At 41.1% G+C, this 10,390-nt stretch overlaps 1 pseudogene; it reads left to right on the top strand.

Moving 5' to 3' along the window:
- LOC115501335 lies at nucleotides 1-8,929 on the top strand (annotated as a pseudogene).
- The last annotated feature ends 1,461 nt before the right edge of the window (nucleotides 8,930-10,390 follow it).

The following is a 10,390-nucleotide window of genomic DNA, read 5'->3' as shown; positions in this document are numbered from 1 at the left end:
ATGAGGGTCAAAAGGTAGTTGGATGATACATTCAAAACACGGAAAGAAACCCCCAGCCATCTACCATTAAACCTGTTACCCAGCAAAACAATTCTTTAAAAAAAATTTTTTTAATGTTTATTTTAGAGAGTGAGAGAGACAGAGGGACACAATGTGAGTTGGGGAGGGGCAGAGAGAGAGGGAGACACAGAATCCGAAGCAGGCTCCAGGCTCTGAGCTGTCAGCACAGAGCTCGATGTAGGGCTTGAACTCATGAACCTCAAGATCATGACCTGAGCAGAAGTCAGATGCTTAACCGACTGAGCCACCCAGGTGCCGCCCCTCTCCCTGGAGCAAAACAATTCTTAAAAAATGAAGGAGAAATTAAAATATTGCTAGATAAACTAAAGCAGATGGGGTTTATTGCTAGTAGATCGGGCTTACAAGATCTGCTAAAGGGAGTCCTTCAGGCTGAAATGACACTATAAAATAACTCAGGTCCACATGAAGACTAAAGATAACTACATAAGTAAATAAAGAAGTCAATATTGTGCTCATTTCAGCAGCACATATACTAAAAAGTCAATATTAATGTATTGTTAATTTTTCACTATTCTACTGTTCTATCTGATTTTAAAGATTCTTACAAGGGCGCCTGGGTGGCTCAGTCTGTTAAGCATCCGGCTTCGGCTCAGGTCATGATCTTGCAGTTCGTTGGTTCAAGCCCCGCATCGGGCTCTGTGCTGACAGCTCAGAGCCTGGAGCCTGCTTCGGATTCTGTGTCTCCCTCTCTCTCTGCCCCTCTCCTGCTCACACCCTGTTTCTCTCTCTCTCAAAAATAAATAAACATTAAAAAATAAATTAAAAAAAAAGTTCCTCAAAAAATTAAAAATAGAATTACCGTATGATCCAGTAAATTCCACTACTGGGTATTTACACAAAGAAAATGAAAACACTAATTCAAAAAGATATATGCACCTCTATGTTTATTGTAGCGTTATTTACAACAGCCAAGATATGGAAGCAACCCAAGTATCCATCCATAGATGAATGGATAAAGAAGATATATATACATATAGGTAGGTGTATATACACACATACACACACACCCATAATGGAATGTTACTCAGCCGTAAAAAAGAATGAAATCTTGCCATTTGCAACAACAGGGATGGATCTAGAGAGTATTATGTTAAGCGAAATCAGTCAGAGAAAGACAAATGCCATAGGATTTCACTCGTATGTGGGATTGAAGAAGCAAAACAAACAAAAGAAACAAACAACCAACCAGACTCTTAAATACAGAGAAGAAACTGGTGATTACCAGAATGGGTGGAATAGGTAAGGGGATTAAGAATACACTTATGATGAGCCCCGAGTAATGCAGAGAATGGCTGCATGATTATACCGTACACCTGAAACTAATGAAACAAAGTATGTTAATTATACTTAAATTTTAAAAATAAATCAGTAAAAATTGCTTGCGGGGGACACTGCCAGTTGGCCAGTTTCGCCCAATGCAGTCCAGATCCAAGTGTTTTAGAACAACAAGAATTACAGCAGCCAACCTATGTTGTTCTCGGTTACACGAATAGATTCACGACGGACGTCACCCGCCGAGAGCCGGAGTCCCCAAAGAAGAAGATTTGACCGAAGTTCTCGCCGACCTTGTCCAGCTCAGTGTCTTGAAGGAATATGTCCACCCCACCATGCCACCGCAGGGGAAGCCTCACTGCCCCCGTGACCCCACCCATCACCCCCTCCTCTTCATTCTGCAGCAGCACTCCCAACGGGTAGAGGGCCGCCAGGAGGAGGTGGATTATGAAGAGCGGGACAGCAATGAGCCCGGACCACGGAAAGCTCCGTCACGATGCTCTGAAGCCATCCTCAGCAACATGTGTGAGGACAGAGGAGAAGAGGAGCCTTTCCCCTTCCTGGTTCCTGGATGTAAAAAGGTGAATGGCATAAAGCAGCACGCTAAGGATGCTCACAGAACCCAGATTCGTGTCCGTAAACATTCAGATGTCCTTGTGGTCGGAGTTCCAAGACGGCGAGGGGCCTGCGGCCCCACACGGGTCAATTTCCATCCCCACCACACGGTCAGTTTCCATCCCCCAGGCACTGGCTGCGATTATGGGGAAGACTTGCCAATAAACATGCTGGTCGCATCTGTGCCAATAAATCCTCATCAGCAGTTGCTGATTTCGGAAACAGTCACCCTTTTCTCAGGGAACCATTCAGCAGCCCTTTAAAGAATGAAATGCATGCTTTAAGTTTTTTTTTTTTTCCTGTAACTTTGGAAAGATGTATCTTTGTAGGGTTAATGATTTTGTACATGTGCGCATGTGATCACCATACTCATTTTCATTACTTTGGTACAAGGTGCTAAACAGAAAAAGCTCTAGGCTCTTCTGCGTGGTTCCCCGAAAACAAAATAAAATTGAGGGCATGTTGCGTGTGGTTTAGCTGTATTGCAATGGTAGCAACTGGGCCGAGGTGGGGTTGGCACCGAAGATTTTTTTTCCCCCCTAAGGTTGTAATGTGAATGAAGTTTTTCAACACATCAACTCACATGTGCGAAACCAAAATAACACCTTTGTTATCAAAGTGGTTACCATGCCGTACACAATGGCATTAGTGTTTGTGAACAGTAAGACTTTAGGTGACAGAAATACAAATAAGAATGTTTAACATAATACGTTAAAAATGTTTTCATTTTTAGGGGCGCCTGGGTGGCTCAGTCAGTTAAGTGTCCTACTTTGGTTCAGGTCATGATGTCCCGGGTTCATGATTTTGAGCCCTACATTGGACTCTGCACTGCAGAGCCTGCTTGGGACTCTCTCTCTCTCCCTCTCTCTCTGCCACATGTTCTGTCTCTCTCTCAAAATAAAGAAATAAACTTGAAAAATAAAATTTTATTTTTTGGCCTCTGGCCCCCAATAAATATTATTTATAAATAAGCGTTTTAAAAATATATTACCATAGGGGCGCCTGGTGGCTCAGTCGGTTGAGCGTCCGACTTTGGCTCAGGTCATGATCTCACAGTTTGTGGGTTCGAGCCCCGCGTCGGGCCCTGTGCTGACAGCTCAAAGCCTGGAGCCTGCTTTGGATTCTGTGTCCCTCTCTCTCTGCCGCTCCCCCACTCGTGCTCACTCTCTCTCTCATACAAAAATAAATAAGTGTTAAAAAAAACCAAAAAAACTTCACAACATTTAAATTGGTTTGACCAAAAACTGGGTAAGCAGCCAGGTTGACTCAACATTAACCATCACATTAAGATATTAATTGTAATCCCCAGGGCAACGACTAAGAAAATAGGTTAAAAAAAATAAATAAAAGGAAGGAGAAGGGGATCAAAATGGTGGACTAGAAAATACCTATGTAACACAAAAGAAGGGAGAAGTGGAGAAATTGTGGTTCAAAAAGGATATGATGTGGAAAACAAATAGTACATTGGCAGAAGTTCTTCTTATCAGTAATTCTGTTAATGCAAATGGATTAAACTATCCAGTCAAAAGACACAGCTTGGCAGCCTGGATTTTAAAATCCATGATCCAGGGGCGCCTGGGTGGCTCAGTCGATTGAGTGTCCAACTTTGGCTCAGGTCATGATCTCGCGGCCAGTGAGCTTGAGCCCCATGTTGAGCTCTGTGCTGACAGCCCAGCGCCTGGAGCCTGCTTTGGATTCTGTGTCTCTGTCTCTCTCTGTCCCTCCCCCACTCGCATGCTCTCTCTCTCTCTCTTTCTCTCTCAAAACTAAATAAAGAAACGTAAAAAAACAAAAAAGAAGAAGAAAAGGTCAACAAAATTGACAAACTTCTAGCTGGATTGACTAAGAAAAAAATAGCAAAGACTCAAATTACCGAAACCAGAAATTAAAGTGGGAATATTACTACTGACTTTATGGAAGCAAGAAGAATAATAAGACAACACTCAGAGAATAAGCACACCAACAAATTGGATAACCTAGCTGAAACGGACAGGTCCCAGAAACACACAAACTACCCAAACTGACTCAAGAAGAAGAAATAGAAAATTTGAATAGAGACGTAACAAATTAGGAGATTGCATCAGTATCCAAAAAACTCCAACAAAGAGAAGACCAGTAATAATGTCTTCACTAGTGGATTCTACAGAACATTTAAAGGGGAATTAACACCAATTCTACCCAAATTCTTCCAAAAAATTAAAGAGGAGGGTATGGACTGACTTTTTGCGTCCTCCCAAAATTCATATGGTGAAGCCACAATCTTCAAATATGACTGCATTTGGAGATGCTGACTTGTGGGGGTAATTAAGGTTGAATGAGGTCATAATGTTGGGACCCTGATCCAACAGATTAGTGTCCTTATAAGAAAGAGACAGAACCTCTCTCTCCTTCGCTCTTTTTCTCCCTTCTGTGTGAGGATACAGAGAGAAGGTAGCCATCCCCAAGTCAGGAAGATGACTCTTGCCAGGAACAGAACAGCTGACATTTTGATCTGGGACTTCTAGCCTCCAGAACTGTGAGAAAATAAATTTCTGTGGTTTAAGCCACCCACTCTACGATATTTTATCAGGGCAGCCTGAGCGAACTATTCGACAAGGAGGGAACACTTCTTAACTCATCCTATGAGGCCAGGATTACCCTGATGCCATAGCCAGATGAAGATACCACACTAAACGAGAGCTATAGACCAATATCTCTTATGAATATTAATAGAAAAAAATCCTCAGCAAAATATTGGCAAACCAAATCCAGTACGATATCGAAAGGATTATCCACATGGCCAAGTGGTATTTATTCCAGGAATGCAAGGGTAGATCAACGTACAAAAATCAATCAATGTAATATACCATATTAATAGAATAAAGGGGGACATTCCACACACGGTCATCTCAATGAGTGCAGAAAAAAAAAAAAATTTGAAAAAACCCAACAGGATTTTTCATGATAAAAATATTCAACAAACTAGGACTAGTAAGGGAGATTCTCAACCCGAAAAAGGGTATATATGAAAAACCCACAGCTAAGATTATACTTAGTGGTGAAAGACTGAAGTTTTACCCTAAAGTCAAGAACAAGACAAGATATCCTCTCTCACCACTCTGTTCAACATTGTACTGAAAGTTCTAGGAAGAGAAATTAGGCAAGAAATAAAATAGAAGTCATACAACTTGGAAGGAGTAAATCTAACTCCATTCACAGATGACCTAATGTCATATACAGAAAAAATCCTCAAGAATCCACACACACAAAAAAACCTGATTAGCACTAACAAGTTCAGCCTAGCTATAGAATGGAAGACCACCAACCAAAAATTCAGTTGTGTTTCTATACGGTAGACATAGCCCTTCTTATCAAGAGTCTCCCCTGCCTCCCAGCACCCATATGCCTTATACACCCCTTAAATAAGACCCCTGTGGGGCTTACCAAAACCCCACTCTCTTGTTTTGAATTGACCAATCTGGCCCTAGGATACGAACCCCAAAGCACTCCACCCATGGACCTAGCGACTAATGATGTTGACTATCTTTTCACGTACATTTTGGCCATTTGTTTGTCTATTTGGGTCTTTTGCCCATGTTTAATTTTATTTATTCATTTGTTTGTTTTTACAATTTAAATCGAAGTTAGTTAACATAGAGTGTAATAATAATTTTAGGAATAGAATTTAGCGATTCATCACTTACGTATAACACCCAGCGCTCATCCCAACAAGTGTCCTCCTTGGTACCCATCACCCCTTTAGCCCATCTCCCCCACCCAACACCCCATGCCCATTTTTTAATCAGATTATTTTTTTTTAATTTTTAAATTTTTTTTTCAACGTTTATTTATTTTTGGGACAGAGAGAGACAGAGCATGAACGGGGGAGGGGCAGAGAGAGAGGGAGAGGGAGACACAGAATCGGAAACAGGCTCCAGGCTCTGAGCCATCAGCCCAGAGCCTGACGCGGGGCTCGAACTCACGGACCGCGAGATCGTGACCTGGCTGAAGTCGGACGCTTAACCGACTGCGCCACCCAGGCGCCCCTTAATCGGATTATTTGTGGAGTTTTTTGTTTTGTTTGCTATTAAGTTGTATGAGTTCTTTGTGTATTTTGGATATTAACCTCTTATCAGATGTAGGTTTGCAAATGTTTTTCCCATTCTATAGGTTGTCTTTTCACTTTGTGATTGTTTCTCGTACTGTGCAGAAGCTTTTTAGTTTGACGTAGTCCCGCTTTTTTATTTTTGATTTTGTTGCTTATGCTTTAGGCGTCATACTGAAAAATCATTGCCAAGACCCATGTCAAGAGGCTTTTTTTCCTATGTTTTCTTCTAGGAGTCTTATGGTTTCAGGTCTTACATTTAAGTCTCTAATCCATTTTGAGTTAATTTTTGGTTTTTTGGGGTTTTTTGTTTGTTTTGTTTTTTATTATTTTTTTAAGTTCATTTATTTGCTTAGAGACAGAGAGCAAGCTAAGGAGGGGCAGAGAGAGGGAGAAAGAACGAATCCCAAGCAGGCTCCACACTGCCAGCGCGGAGCCTGATGCAGGGCTGGCACTCATGAACCGTGAGGTCATGACCTGGGCTGAAATCTAGAGTCAGACACTTAACCAACTGAGCCACCCAGGCGCCCCCATTTTGAGTTAATTTTTGTGAGTGGTGAAAAACAGGGGTCGAGTTTCATTCTTTTACATGTGAATTTCCAACTTACCAGCACCATTTATTGAAGACACTGTCTTTCCTTGCACATTCTTGGCTCACTTGTCAAATATCAGTTGACCATATTTGCTTGGTTTTATTTCTGGGCTCTCAATTCTGTTCCGTTGACGTATTTGTCTGTTTTTAGGCCAATACCATACTGTTTCGATTACTCTAGCTTCATGGTAAAGTTTGAAATCGGGAAGTGTGATGCTTCCCACTTTATTCTTTCTCAGGATCTTTGGCTATTTGGAGTCTTTTGTGCTTCTATATACATTTTAGGATTGTTATTTCTACTTCTGTAAAAGAAAAAATACCATTGGAATTTTGATAGGGATGCCATGGTATCTAGAGATGGGTTTGGTGGTATATTGATTCTTCTGGGGCACCTAGGTGGCTCAGTCATTTAAGCTTCTGACCCTTGACTTCGGCTCAAGTCATGATCCCAGGATTCATGGGCCTGAGCTCCGCATAGGGCTCTCTACTGTCAGCGATGAGCCCGCTTTGGATCCTCTGTCTCCCTCTCTGTCTGGCCCCGCGCCCCCCCCCCCGCCCCTGCTTACGTGCACTCTCTCTCTCTCTCTCTCAAGAATAAAATTGGGGTGCCTGGGTGGCTCAGTCAGTTGAGCGTCTGACCTCGGCTCAGGGCATGGTCTCACAGTCCGTGAGTTCGAGCCCCACGTTGGGCTCCGGGCTGATGGCTCAGAGCCTGGAGCCTACTTCAGATTCTGTGTCTCCCTCTCTCTGCCCCTCCCCCGTTCATGCTCTGTCTCTTTCTGTCTGAAAAATAAATAAACATTAAAAAAAAGAATAAACATTTAAAATTTAAAAAATAATATTAATTCTTCCAATCCATAAATATGGGATACCTTTCTATTTATTTGTATCTTCAATTTCTTTCATCAGTGTCTTAATTTTCACACTAGAGCTCTTTCACTTCCTTGGCTGAATTTATTCCTAAGTATTTGATTGTTTTTGATGCTATTGTGCATGGATCGTTTTTAAAATTTCTTTTTCAGATAATTCATTGTTAACATATAGAAGTACTACTGATTTTTGTATGTTAATTTTGTATCCTGCAACTTTACTGAATTTGTTGATTAGATATAACAGTTTTTTGATGGCCTTCAGGATTTTCTGTACATAAAATCATGTCATCTGCAAATACAGTTTTACTTCTCCCTTTCCAATGCTGATGACTTTTATTTTATTTCTTGCCTGACTGATCTGGCAAGGACTTCTAGTACTATGTTGAATAGGATTGGCGAGAGTGGGCACCCTTGTCTTAGAGGAAAAGCTTTCAAACTTTCATCCTTGAATATGATGTTAGCTGTGAACTTATCAATACACGGTCTTTATTATGTTGAGGAAGTTCCTTCTATCTCTAATTTGTTAAGAGTTTTTACCATGAATGGACATTGAATTTTGTCACATGCTTTCTCTGCATCTATTGAGATGATCATAGGATTTTTCCTTTCGTTCTATTAATGTGATGTATTGCATTGGCTGATTTGCATTATGTTGAACTTTCTTTGCACTCCACGTATAAATTCCACTCGATCATGTAAATGATTCTTTTAATGTGCTCTTAAGTTCTGTTTGCTAGTATTTTATTGAGAATTTTTGCGTCTATATTCATCAAGAATACCGGTCTGTAGTTTTCTTTTTCTGGTAGTGTCTTTTTCTGGCTTTGGAATCAGGGTAATGTTGGCCTAATGAAATGAATTTGGGCATGTTTCCTCCTCCTTTTTTGGGAGGGTTTGCAAAGGACCGGTGTTAATCCTTTAACTGTTTGGTAAAATTCACCCGTAAAGCCTTCTGGTCCTGGGTTTTTCTTTATTTGGAGCTTTTTGATTACTGATTCAATCTCCTTACTAGTAATCAGTCTATTCAGACTTTCTGTCTTCCTGATTCAGTCTTGGTAGTTTGTATGTTTCTATGAATTTTTTTTTTCATGTTCTTCTAGGTCGCCCAGTTTTTCAGTGTGTAACTTTTCATAATAGCCTCTTAGGATCCATTGTATTTCTGTGGTATCATTTGTACTGTCTCATTTTCATTTTCATTTATAATTCTGTTGATTTGGGTCTTCTCTATTATTTTCCTTGGTTAGTCTAGTTAAAGATTCATCAATTTTGTTTATCTTTTCACATCCAACTCTCAGTTTAATTAATCTTTTCCACTGGTTTTCCATTTTCTATTTCACCGATTTCTCCTCCAACCTTTATTATTTCATTCCTCCTGCCAACTGGTCTCAGTTTGTTCTTCTTTTTCTAGTTCCTTGAGGCATGGTGTTCGGTTGCATATTTGAGATCTTTCTTACTTATTTTTTTTTAAGTTTTCATTTGAGTTCCAGTAGTTAACATACCGTGTTTTATTAGTTTCAGGTGTACAATACAGTGACTCAACACTTTCACACATCACCGGGTGCTCATCATTTTTTTTTTAAAAGTTTATTTATTTATTTTGAGAGAAAGGGAGAGAGAGTGGGGAAGTGGCAGAGAGAGGGAGAGAGAGAATCCTAAGCAGGCTCCGCACTGTCAGCATGGAGCCTGACGTGGGGCTTGATTGCACAAACTGTGAGATCTTGTCCTGAGCCGAAACAAAGAGTTGGACGCTTAACCGACTGAGTCACCCAGGCGCCCCACATCATTCTTACTTCTTTTTTTTTTTAATTTTTTTTTAACGTTTTTATTTATTTTTGAGACAGAGAGAGACAGAGCATGAACGGGGGAGGGGCAGAGAGAGAGGGAGACACAGAATCGGAAGCAGGCTCCAGGCTCCGAGCCATCAGCCCAGAGCCTGATGCGGGGCTCGAACTCACGGACCGTGAGATCGTGACCTGAGCCGAAGTCGGACGCTTAACTGACTGAGCCACCCAGGCGCCCCTCATTCTTACTTCTTAATGCAAGTGTTTGTGGCTATAACGTTCCTTCTTAGAACGGCTTTTCACTACATCCCATAAGTTTTGGTATGATGTGTTTCCATGTTCATTTGTTTGAAGGTACTTGTTTTTTATTTCCCCTTTAATGTCTTCTTTGATCCACTGTTGTTCAGGAGAGTGTTGTTTAATTTCTACATATTCATGAATTTTTCAGTATTCTCCTTATTGATTTCTAGTTTCATGCCCTTGTGGTCAGAGAAGATAGTTGGTATGAATTCAGTTTTCTTGAAATTGCTAAGATTTGTTTTGTCTAACATATGTCTGGCCTAGCATATGGTCTACCCTAGAAAATGTTCCATGTGCACTCGAGAAGAATCTGTATTCTATTGTTGTTGAGTATAATGTTCTGTGTATGGTAGGTCCGTCTGGTCTATAATGTTGCTCAAATCTGCTGTTTCCTTATTGATTCTCTGGACGATCTATCCATTGTTGGGAGTCAGGCATTAAGATCCCAATTATAATTGTGTTCCTATTTATTTGAGGTGAAACTTCTTTATTTTTGAGAGAGAGAAAGTGCAAGCAGGGGAGGGCCAGAGAGAGAGGAGGACAGAGGATCTGAAGTGGGCTCTGTGATGACAGCAGCAAGCCCGAGGCTGGGCTTGAACTCAGGAAGTGCGAGATCATGATCGGAGCTGAAGTTGGCCACTCAGCCAACCGAGCCACCCAGGCAACCCATATTTTTTTTTTTTTTAACGTTTATTTATTTTTGGGACAGAGAGAGACAGAGCATGAACTGGGGAGGGGCAGAGAGAGAGGGAGACACAGAATCGGAAGCAGGCTCCAGGCTCCGAGCCATCAGCCC

This window comes from Lynx canadensis, chromosome E1 (assembly GCF_007474595.2).
Source record: "Lynx canadensis isolate LIC74 chromosome E1, mLynCan4.pri.v2, whole genome shotgun sequence".
Lineage (NCBI taxonomy): Eukaryota > Metazoa > Chordata > Mammalia > Carnivora > Felidae > Lynx > Lynx canadensis.
The sequence above is the reverse complement of the archived record's forward strand: the minus strand, read 5'-3'. Positions and strand labels throughout refer to the sequence as shown.